General features: G+C 48.3%; 1 protein-coding gene across 2 annotated transcripts in view; it reads left to right on the top strand.

The window, feature by feature from the left end:
* Positions 1-12452, top strand: part of LOC117890544 (homeotic protein ocelliless) — a 38503-nt gene that overhangs the window by 22527 nt on the left and 3524 nt on the right. The gene's annotated exons all lie outside the window — the stretch shown is intronic.

A 12452-nucleotide genomic window follows, 5' to 3' on the forward strand; every position in this document is an offset into this window, starting at 1 on the left:
CAATGTGCCACTGTGGTTTGTGCCAAGCCCCGGCAAACGCGCATCCCCGGGGGAGGGTTTGAGCCAACGTTCCGTGTAGCGGGTAGCGGGTAACGGGTGCCGGGTGCCGGGTACCGGGGGTGGATGCTGCAAGTGCGTTGTGGCACGTTACTTTCGCATCGGCAGGATGAGGCCGATGATGTTGCGATGACACGTGTAAGTGCAGCCACATTGTCGCAATTACACTTATTGCTCGCCAGCGATGGCTGGGGGGAGGACAGGCCACAGGCCGCTCGCTTGGGTGGACGTGTAGATGGACCCTGCCTTGCCCCGATGCTGTTATTAATTTGCTGCGTTTTGTTTGTTGTTTATTTCGAGTGGGATTTGCCTTGGCCTCTGCACTTCTATTTTTTTGTCTCCCCCGCTGCCCACCCACAGTGCGGAAACGTGACCTCGGCTGGTTTTCCCTCTGGCTGGTAATGATTTCTTCTCTTCCACCCAGCACACGGCACGCACTCCATCCCATCAGCATCCTCATCATCATCAGCAGCCACAACATCCTTTTGCTTTATCTTTGTCATATCGTGGTGGACTTATTAGCGCAAAATGAGCACCAGATCTCCGAATTATTTCAGACACTTTGTTTGGATTTTGTTTTTTTCTGTTGTCTGCTTCCCCCCATTGCTACTAGTACACGTTCGTTTTTTGTGCCGTGTCTTGAAGTGGGAAAGTAGCTTGTTAAACACTTAACGCGTTCCATTGGCAGTGGGGTCTCTGTCTCTGTCATTGGCCACTAGAGTGGAAGAGCAATGGAACGGAGCAAAGCGAAGCGAAGCGGAGAGGCCGCTCAATTAGAAATCGATTGCGGCAGCAATTAGCCGATAGCCAGGTTGAGTCATCGATGGGAACTTGTATCCATCGGAAATGCAACCCCACTGCTCCACATTCCATTCTCATATTTGATGGAAGTTAAACGATAAACATTAATGAAATTATGGTTGATTTTATGGAACAACTTCAACGCAATTGCATTCGAAATTAAATTTATTATAAAGTGCAGACAGTTCGGACTATACGGTTCAATGATTTAAGGTCCTAGACTCCTTAGTTATAGTGGAAGTAACTTTACTTCGAAACTAATCTAAAGAAGAAAAAAGAAAAACGCTGGCGATAATTGAAACACTTTTCCCACTTAGCTTAACATTGAAGCCAAGTCAAAACTCATCAAACAATTAGGCAGCAACGTCTAACGATTTCTTGGCCAAAGTGCTGCCATCATCCAATCCAAATCCAAATCCATTCCAATCCCCATTCAGTCGTCAGCCCAATTGGAATCCAAATCCAAGGAAGAGGGCAATCTGCTGGCTCCGCCACTGAATGAAGCCTATTATCGCGTTTTGAAAGGCGTAATTATCGCATGACAATCCAAACGGAATGTGTTATATTTGTGTATTTACTCAATAAACATTATCGTTGATCGTACAGATTGGGCAACCCAAACCACAGCCCAGCACAATTCAATTCAATCCAATTTCCAGCTCCCACACAACGAACTTGTTTTTCGATTGGACTCATCGAGTAGGAGAGAGACGGAGAGCCGCCAGAGTGTTTGTACATTGGAAAATTAGTCATTTGGAAACTCTTTTTTGTTGTTGTTGTTGTCCATGGATTTCCTGTATACTCTGCGCTTGAGAACTAGAGCTTAGGTCTTAAATTTATCTGGGAATTTCAACCCAAAAGTTGGATCGGCGAATGACTCGATTTTCCACGTGTTGGTTTTTTGGAACAGCTAATAATCTTTTTCTATCAAAATTCTTTGCTAAAAACACACGAAATTCTGCATCATTCTTAGAGATTCCAGTGCCTAAAGTTCTTACCCTGTAGAATCTCTCAGATTGTAATTACATCTGACCAATTGGCAGGGCTATAAATACGCGATGGCACAGCCATAAACGATAAACTGTTGGCCATATACGGACCGACACTCCGCAGTGCATTCAACTCGGAATGATTTGAAGAACCGAGCGGTGGAGGAGGAGGAGAAGGTGTGGGAGTAGTGGGAGGAAGTGGGTTAGTGCGATGGAGGATGTCGGAATGGGGCGGATGACTCACAAGCTCTAATAACGAGCATGAATCGCCGCGATCGGTCTAATTTGGCGACTGCCGGCAATGGCAAATTCTGGTTAATTTGCGGCCAAAGCCTTTCACTTTTTTTCTGCCTCTGTGTGCTCAACAATGGGCATAGAGGAGTGGAATACACTCGCACACACACTGAGCTGTGCGGCCGGGGCTGGGGCTGGGGGAAATATAATTAAAAAGGTGTTATTATATTTTCACGCCTCGACTGCGCGGAAAAGTCAACAGACAGACAGAAAGTGCTGGGATGGCGACTGCTACTCGTACTATGAGGACGGGTACGAGTGCCCGCAGACGAAACAAAAAACGTCAACGACTCCGACAAATTATTTGCAGAATCATCAAATTAAAGGTTTGATGTTGATTTCAACAAGCTCCCCGCAGCACGGGCGGGCCAGCAGGAGGGGCAGGGCACAGACCCTCGCTGGAGAAGCGACTGCATATATATTTCTATATATATGTACATATATATATTGAAAAACTGAATAGTCATGCCATGCACCGGTCCCAGCAGCCCTCGAGTGTCTGTATAATTTTCGTTCGTTCTCTCGAATTGGCTGTCATAAGTTTTGAGTAGAAAATTGGTGTGCAACCAGCAACAAATCCGATTCCAGCCGTCTGACAAAGCAAACACAGTACTCTCCATCTCCAACTCCAACTCCATCTCGTTCTTCTACTCCTTCTTGTTGTTTTTGTTATTCTCCCTGCCGTTAACGTCAAGTGTGGCAGCGTAGCCAAAGGATTTCTTGATTGCGATAATGAGTTATACTTAATTTTCCTGCACCAAAACCAAGTGCATGAGAGCCCGAAAACCCAATTGAAACAGAACGGCCACTTGAGCTGTGGCAGTGGCAGTGGCAGCCGAGGCCAAGGGACACCAATGGATCTGCATAAATGGCAGAAGAGAAAGATCCCTGGCACGAATGAATCGATGCTTATAGAGCTGCAATCATGATTAACAGCGACAGGACGGGGCAGCTAAAAGAGAAGTTAGTAAGAAGTTGTAAGGCTTTTTTTGCTACAAGTTTTGGGGCATTTTTTTCATCAGCATCAGGATTGCATGCCCATTAAATCAGCCAATCATGCAAGTAGATCGATGTAAAATCACTTTCGGAGCGATATAAAAAATAAGTTTATAATGAAGCGGAGAAATTGCGTGTTGGACCATTCACTGCCTCCACAGACGAATGAGATAATACTTACTAAAATTGAAGGCTTATAACTAGTGTACCCTTCAGCTTAGTTGCTTCACTCCACAGTAGCCATTATGCTGTTCCATTTGAGAGTGAGAGTTGGAGTGAGAGAGTGCGGCACAGGCCAACTAATTTCCTGTCTGCCGTTGCGTCCATTTGTTAAAAAAGCAAAGCGAAATTTTGACAGTTTCATTGTTTGCAGTAGCCATTAGGAGGGGCGGCCTCTAAAAGGGTTGCCTGGACGTAGGTACGAGTAGATGGGGGTCAAAAATTAGGCGCGGCCGTTATTCAATTAGAGCAAATAGTTGCCCCGGCCCCCGGACTTGGACTTGGTCGAAGTCCGTGGTGTTGGTTGGGGAAACTCGTTCCTTGATTGATGGTCATTCATGGCTGGATGCCATTGATTGATGGCAAACGTAACTTGCTCTCCTTGGGGAACCTGTTTACATCTGCCCTGCCCCTCAGCAGCAGTCCACTGGTTCTGCCCGACAACTAATCCACACTTTCATCTCGCTGTCTCGCTGTCTGGCTGTCTGGCGGTCTGGCTGTCTGTGAGCATATTTTTCAATTATGTCTAAGCTCCGCGCACAAGCGGCTACACAGAAACTGAGACTGAAACAGCAACCGAAGATACAGCAGATACAGCGGATACAATTGACATTATAAATCGCATTTCACGCTAATTTGCAACAACAAGTGGCGCGAGGTGGGAGGATGGAGGGTGCTATTCGTATGTATTGGTGGCTCAAAGGAAACTGCGGTTTCACGTTTTGGCTTTGCCAACTGCTGATTACTGGCAGACACACACACACACACACACACACACAAGAATGGATGTGAGAAAGGGAAAGGGCAGGGCATTCTCATTGAATGAAGTGGAATGGTCCCATCCCGACTGTGGAAATTTTACAGGAAAATGCGAGCATTTTACAATCTGAGCTTCCTGCCCGGTCCCAGGGGGATTTCGGGAGTGTGGGGCTGGGCGGGGTGGCTAAGCGGGCAAACAAAACACTTACCCGGAAATAAAAATTAAACGGGGGAAAAACATTTTGAGAAAATTAATTTTATAGATTAGAAACATTCATTGTTGAATGGGTGGATGGGTGGCTGTGTGGCTGGGTGGCTGTGTGGCTGGTTGACTGTTCCTCCGTGTCTGCTTCTGTGGCATGGGCGTGGACGCACTCGAACCGGGGCAATGAGCCTTGTCATCTGCCCCGGATCGGTACTCAATCCACACTCCATTCAGATGGGTACTCCCACCTGCAGGCGTAATTGAAGAATTGTCAGCGAATTATGGTCGGATAATGGGGCAGCTCCGCACTGGAGCTGCTGCAGGGGCGGGCAGGGGATGCAGCCGGTCACAGCGTGATCCAGACTTTTTTATATGGCACAGTCGGAGCTGCCAACTTAACCCGCAAAAGTTGTGCACTTTATCAACTGTTGCAATTCGAGGGCGTGGCGCCACGCGGCGTCGCCTGCATGCGTTTGACACTTCAATTGGTTTGTCGCGCCTCACACAAGCGAAACAGGCAACAGAAGACCCTGGCCATCCATCGATGGAGGATGCCAATCCGAAACGGGAATACCCTATAGGAGAGATCGAAAGACATTCCTTTGCTGCCCTAGAAAGAGATCAAATATGCTGCTACATCCATTCATGGGAATATCCCGGAATGGGCAACTCTTTTTGCATTAATTGTGTAATTATTTCCTTGATTTCTGCACGCCCAATCAATCCGACAAAACCTACGATGTGCAGGGCATACTCGTCAGATACATAACTGGCAGTTGGAGACGAATTTGTGGGGTGTTCTGTTAGTTTCTAGGGGTGGTGTCAGGTAGGCGTGACATGGCGCCCAAGTCCCAGTCTCAGTCTCAGTCCCTGTCCCTCTCCCGCTCACAGTGCCGGTGCCAAACTCGATTTTGGTCTGGCTTCGACTGGCTTGTGGCACACGCAAATCAGACAATTTGTATCCAGCGGTGAATATAATTGAAAAATGATTGGTTTACCATTAATGAAAATGATGATGACAACGTCAACGCCAACAACGACATTGATGTTGATGTTGATGTTGATTTTGACTGCTGTCAATGACAGGCACCTGCAGTTGTGTCTTCGTTTGTTGGGTCAATCGGCCATCGAATGCCGCCTCGATAATGTTGAAGATAAGAGCCATGCCGATGGCGATGCTGATGATGTTAAAGCATCGAGCCTTTTGTCACTTCTTCACTGAACATCTCCCTCTCTCTCTCTGTGTCTCTGAGCACAATGCAAGTCTTTGCCAGTGACACACACAGAGATAATTATGTGATTTATTTATGTTAAAAGAAGCTTTATATTGGGAAAGAATATTTCACAATTTAAATATAGGAAAATAAAGGAATAAAGTCAAATCTATCTTTGGCCAATTTTGATTCGTTTAGAACCTTGGTCAGGGTCTCTGACCGCTTTAAGTAGACTCCCAGCACCCATCCCGTGGCGCGAAGAGCACCCACTTGACTCCCCTCCACTCGTTTCATAATCTGTGTCAGCTGCTGGGGCACAACTCGATTCACTTTCCGCATAGAGGCACGTTCATCGAGGAATTTCTCTTTGGCCTAGCTCGGGGAGCAGCAGGAACTCCACATTGTTGGCGTTTAGGACTTATTAACATTAAATCGCTTTCGCAGAGCAGCAGCAGCAGCAGGAGCAGGAGCAGCAGCTGGCAGGATGGCAGGCAGGCGGCGCCTGTCGCCTCAAATTGGAAATTCCTTCATTAATTCTAATAAGATTATTAGTTGCCGCCCGTCCCTGTGCGAATGTCCGCACGCAAAGCCCGAGAGGGATGGTCTGATAATGATGATCAAATAATTTTGTTCGCTTCGACGTCGGTTCGGGATTTGTATTTTGACACCTCAAAGTCAACTCCAATCAGCGGCAAATCGTTCGCGATCCTATGTCGGCCGCAGGATAATGGTTATTATCCGGGGGTACTTGCGGTCGGCTGCTGCCCGACCAACCGACCGACCGACCGAGCGGTCGTGTGAACTTCACAGAACAGATAGTTGCCCCGGAAACCTCCCCCGCGTTTCACATGTCCAGAGCGGAGCAGAGCGGACGCTCGAGTAAATCCAATAAGCATAAGTGTGCTCCGTGCAAGTCCCGCGAGACCCGATACCCGACACAGCACGGCCCTGAGCCGAAGCCCATTGAGTGCGAAATGAATGAAATTAGCGCGCGTTAATCATAAACAAACTGATGATTCCGAGCAGAAATGCTCGTGGGTACGGCTTGAGGGTGCGACGATGATGATGGTTTCCCGGAGCAACCCTTTGCAGAGCAGAGCAGAGCAGAAACCCTCCACAAATGGTGTGTTCGCGGGAAAACAAAGCGACGACATAACAAGGCAAAACAAACAAACAAATTGCAACAGTTCTCACAGTCGCATAAGGAAGTCCCCCCGTATCTGTCCTGCCTGCGTTGATGAGCAAAATGCAAACGGGCAACCTGCTGCGCCGGCACGCGCTCGTTCACTCTCTCTCTCTCTCTCTCCCTCTGAGGCCCGTGCACTTGCCAATTTGATGATAACTACTCAACTGGGAAACCCGAATCAGTGCCACATCCTGCGACGTCCTGCAATGCTGCTTCGCGGCTTGTCTCAAGCTGGGTGCCACTTGCCCGTTGTGGGTGCGCACTGAGTGTGCCTGGGATTGGATTGGGTTGGGGATGGAGGATTTATGTGTTTTGTCTTGCGAATGGCACTTGCGCTGACACTGCCATGAATCATAGCATAAAGAATCATCGAATTTTCAACTACTTATGTTCACTCGATCGGTGTAGTTCGTGTAGACTTAAAGATCTACTAAATGTACATATGCAGCAAAGACTGAGAAATCATTTAAAAGAGCGAGCAACTACTTAGAGCTAACCATGAAGCAACTATAAAGGAGGTCTCGTCGGCAAAAATAGGCAGAACTTGCGAGTGAAAAGTGCGAGTGAAAGGGCTCTCGCTGTAACCTTCCGCATTGACAAGCACACGAGCACTGACAATAGGCAGAAGTAGCGAGTAACTCTGCCACCGACGAGCCCTCCTTATAGTTGCTTCATGGAGCTATACTATCTGCCTATTTGGGAGACTTTAAGCTGGTTCTCCATGCAGAGAATCATAATATTCACTGAACTCAAGGAACTCCGAACTTAAAGGCCCGTCTGCTAGCTAGCAACAATTTGTGTTTATAAATCTTAGCGACAATTAATGGAACTGAATTAGATTTTGTTTGTTTATCTTCAAAGATCTGCTGCGAAACTCTGCCACATATTATGATCATGGGAGAATCAGCCCCTCCTAGCCCCTGGCGCTCTTTCATGGCAGTTCCATTTCAAGTTCAATTTGATTTATTGCCCCGACAATTGCCCAGAATTGCTTACTGCCATTCGATTAGTTAATGCGCCAACTAATCGCAATGTAAACATTGCACAATTATTGAAGTCGACTTTTGGCATTGTCTAGCCGAACACGAACTGCGGCCCCCGCCCCCGCCCCCGCAGCATTGTCTCTGTCTAAGTTCCACCCTCTTGAGGGTACGCTCGCTGGCAGCGCGTAATTAGAAAATCGGCCCATTAATCATGATGCATTTAAAACATCATTTGAGTGTAATTAATAGTTCAGCGTTTGGCAGCGGCAGTGGCAGCGTCCAATGTCAAGTAAAGGTCATTAATATGACGCGACTGTACGAGTCGCGGCGAGTGCGACTGACTCCAAAGTCAAGCCTTTAGTTCCGTTCGTTGAAATTACTCGCGAGAATGAAACCAAAACACCAACAACAACAACAACAACAACAGCGAAAAAAGCGCCAACATTTCGCATTTACATTTCTTAATCCGCAAAGCTCCATGCAAAAAGCCCGCTCTCCCGCTCTCCCACTCTCCCGCTCTCCCACTCTCTCCCTATCTCTCTTTGGGCTTTGAATGAATGAAACAAAAGCTCAAATGGAAGCTGGAAATTGAAGAAAGAAAACGGTACAACAAAAAAGACAGCGAAAAGGGTGAAGAAAAAAGCAAACAAATTCCGCGAATGTCAATTGAATATTGCATATAAAGTGCGGGATGTCGTTATGAAATTTCCACACGCTTCGAATGGCTGACTGACAGTCTCTGACTCCCTCCCGCACTCAGTCCAGCACTCCACTCACTCCCGCACTCACTGCCTCGTTCGAGTTGATGAAGTAAACCAATAAAGGCCGCATGCCGCCGCACACAACCTCAAAGCCAGGCCAAATCCTCTCAAACATGCAGACAGACAGACACACCCACCCATGGAGAGCTGCAATCCGAATGCAATTCTCATGCACATGTCACCTGAAAAGGACGAGCGGTCCTGCGAGCTGCATATGCAATTTGCGCAATTTTGCAGCACCAGTGAGCAAATATTTGAGCCTTTCCCCTCGCACCGCCTTGCAGGTGGCAATCGCCATGTCCCACGGCCCTTGCGGGCACCGCAACTGGCAATCGAAATCCTTTGCCCAGACCGCTGCCCATTGAGAATCTTTGATTGGTTACCAATATTTTAATTATGGCCAAGAGCTGGGGGCCTTACCTTTTGTTGAAGTGCAGCCGCTTGGGTGAAATTCGGGAAATTGGTTTGACAATTGCGGCGGGCATGGGTTAAGCAGCTCGCAGGTCGCTTCTGCCAGATGGGGAAACACTCGTCAGTTATGGCAGCAGGAGTAACGTACCCCAAAGACATTGCAGAGTTAACAATGAAATGGCAAGGGTTACCACAAAGTATCATTCATCCATTGGGCAATACTCCATCAATATAGCTGGCGGAGTGCTGTCCAGTCTGCCGAGCGAGCTGTGACGTCATCATCGTTCAATTTGGCTGGCCAGAAGTTTTATAGTTCGATAAATCAAAAGCGTTTCCACCCGCCCAGCCAGACAGCCCAGCGCAGTGGGCGTGCCAGTCTCCGAGTGGCAGTCGCTAGGCGGCATCTTCAGTTTCGGTCCATAAAAATGACCAAAAAGTCCACCACTGTCCGGAGTCCAGTGTCCAGTGTCCACCCCCTTCAGGCATTCATCTCCCACTCGCACTCGCACTCTCGGATAATAATAAATTTTCAATCAGCAAATTGATGTCGTGATTCCCAACGTATTGGCAACCCGAATAGGAATTGGAATCGAAGTTGAAATGGGAATGGGAATGGGAATGGGAATAGGAATGGCAATGGTCTACTCGCAGTAATCATTTAGCACAGCAGATTGTCCAGGCTGTTATCTATATTAAAATGGTTGTCATTATCTGGTGCTGCCCTGCCCCCGGTTGTGCGGTGGCTGGCATATCACATTAAGTAACCCAAATGTCGTATCAATGGATTAAAATGGTGATTAAGTTGTTGGACGCCCCAATCCATTCCATTCAGTCCACTGGCTGTGCGGAGAGCTCTGCGATAATTAAGTTCTGTTCAAGATTAACCCAATATTTTGAAGCATTCGAAATGGAAATTGCAGCAGCCGCAATTGGTTTGATTTCCCCTTCGCAATCCTCTCCATCAAAATGGGTGGAACCTATCTAGGTATCCACCACACGTGCTCGTTTCTACGGCAGAGTTTCGGTTATCGGCAAATTTCCGTTCTGGAAATTTATGGCATTTCCCTCTTTGATTTCCGCACTCAAAATGGACGCCAGCCCAGGCCAGCCCAGAGCAGCCCCAGCACGGTATCATAATGACGATTGAATCTGGATGATGGCCTGTGATGGGATGTTGTTTCTGTTTCCCCGTTACGGAACGGAGCGGAACATAAAGGGGCTGTGACAGGGGGCGGGCGGGGTCTGAGCTGGGCTCCAAATTGCAAAATGATATAATTCAATGAGAGTTGATTAAATTATCAGAGCTGCCGGGGCAGGGCCACCGGATGGTTGGACTGGTTGGACTGGTGGCTGCTGGCTGGCTGCCTCCTGGTGGCTAGGAGCATCGTTGACACTCGCTCTCGCCCGCTCCCGCTCCCGCTCCCGGTCCCTTTCCCTCCATCTATCTGTCTCTCTTCCTGTGTTCCAGACCCTGGCTGTGGCCCTACAAGGCGGACGTTGCTTGTGTGCCTTGTTAATGAAATTTTCCGCTCCTTTGGCAGTTGCAGCATCTCCTCCCTTTGAGTATCTGTGAGTATCTGGATCTATGCGAGTGTATGTGTGTGTGTGTGTACCTGCATTGTTTTCATGCGAGTATCTGTGTGTGTGTGTATTTATTATTGCAAAATGTTGCTTCTGCTTCTGCTGCTGCTGCTGCTGCTGCTGCTGCTGCTGTGTCTTTTGTCTGTTGTTGCAACTGATGATGATGACGTTGACGTTGCATGATGAAATAACAAACCGGATTAATTTGATTTCGTAGGCAGCCCAGGCACAGGCGCAGGCCATGGCCCAGGGCACAGTTGAAGCCAAAGTCGAAGCCAAAGCCAAAGCTAAACCCGTAGCCGGAGTAGATTAGAGCAGCAGCGAGGATGTGTCTCTTTGTTTCTCCTACCTCCCCTCGGTGTCCCTGTGTCTCAGTGTGTGTTCAAATTAATTTGACATCAGTTGGCAGCACTCCCGAGAACAGTGGCAGGCAATTTCAGGACTCACTGTGTTTGCACTGTTTGCAGAATCTCATCTTTAATCGGAGTTGTTCAGCCGGAAAGCGCTCCACGCTCCAAGCTCCACGCTCCACGCTCCATGCTCCTCCTCCTCGCAAATACTCGACAGATCCCTACGGTGAGTCACGCTCGCGACAGTGCGTGGCATGACAGTAAGCTCAGGGGGGGAATGGATTTGCGCTCCCTTCAAATCAATTGACAAACAACTTATTTTGTTTGTGGCTTTCTTCTGCTTGCCCTAGAGTTATGCCACGCACTGTACAACTGAAAGTTGGCTTTGTTCGTGAGCTCCGACAGGCGGCGGCGGCACTTTGCCAAATTCCGGCAAAAGTTGTAAATTTCCTGGGCTGCAACGGAACGCTCTGAGTGGCTCCCCCCTGCAGCCTCCTCGCCATTCCACTTGAGTTTCGGGGCTGCCAATTGCTCATGCAAGCCGATTTATGAGTGTTCCGTGAGCCAAGGATGCCTCCTGCTCCTGCTCCTTCTCCTCCCAGAGCTGGCGACACAACCAAAAGCCAAACCACTTTATCTTCGCTTTTCTCAGAGGAAGGGGAGTGCCGTGCCACGCCCAGTCGTCCACTTAACCCGCGCACGATTTGTTGCGATTTGTTCAATCCGTGTGAAAAGGAATTGGGACTGTGACTTGGACTTGGACTTGGACTCGACTCTTGGCTCGTGCCATGCCAGTGGAATTTCCAGCAAAAATGTCGCCACAATGGCACCCGCAAGGCGAGGCCCTGCCCCTGGTGCTGCTGCTGCTGCTGCTGCTGCCACTCTGACGCCCCCTGCTTTGCATATTTTGCTTTTTTATTATAAATTTTCATTCTGGACGAGGAGGCAGCCACTTCAGTGAGCTCTCGTCCTTCGTCGAATCCATTTTGCCGGGCAATCTTTACTCCCCGCAACAGTGCCTGTGTCTGCTGCCTGCGCCCTGGTCTCTGGTCCGGCTCCCCCTTTTCGTACATGACTAATAGCAGAACTAAACGATTTGATGGACCAGAAAAATGATGACTTCTTTTTCGGTGCAGGAGCAGGAGCAAAGGAATGGGGCAGGATGGGTTCTCGAGGGTTGCAAAGTCCCTTCTCGAGTTAAATCCTTTGGCCCGAATCTCTCTCTCGCTCGCTCTCTCTCTCTCTCTGCATATAGAGTGGGTTCCATGGTGTGTGTGTGTGTGTGTGTGTGTGTGTGTGTGCAAATCCTTTTATTGTGACAGTTGTTGTTGCTGGGCTGCCTCCTGCTTTTGTGATCAACATTTAATGTTTTCTTATTATTCGTATTGCCAGGCAAGGGACTCGACTCGAGTGAATCGAGAATCGGTTTAATGTTTTGGAAGATAATCTAATTTGGTCACTTATATGCGAATATGTATATCATTTGCTGTTATGTGGGGAGCGGAGCATCACCGCTCAAGAGTGTGTCTGCTGTTTGGGTCCGGCGATTGCCGGCGATTGCTGGCGATTGTGTCATGTTGTCATCGCCAACAATGGCCACATTCTGCTGCCAGTGGCTCAGCCAAATGGGGTTCAAGGCAGCCCCC

The sequence above is a fragment of the Drosophila subobscura genome, chromosome A (assembly GCF_008121235.1).
Source record: "Drosophila subobscura isolate 14011-0131.10 chromosome A, UCBerk_Dsub_1.0, whole genome shotgun sequence".
NCBI classification, from domain to species: Eukaryota; Metazoa; Arthropoda; class Insecta; order Diptera; family Drosophilidae; genus Drosophila; species Drosophila subobscura.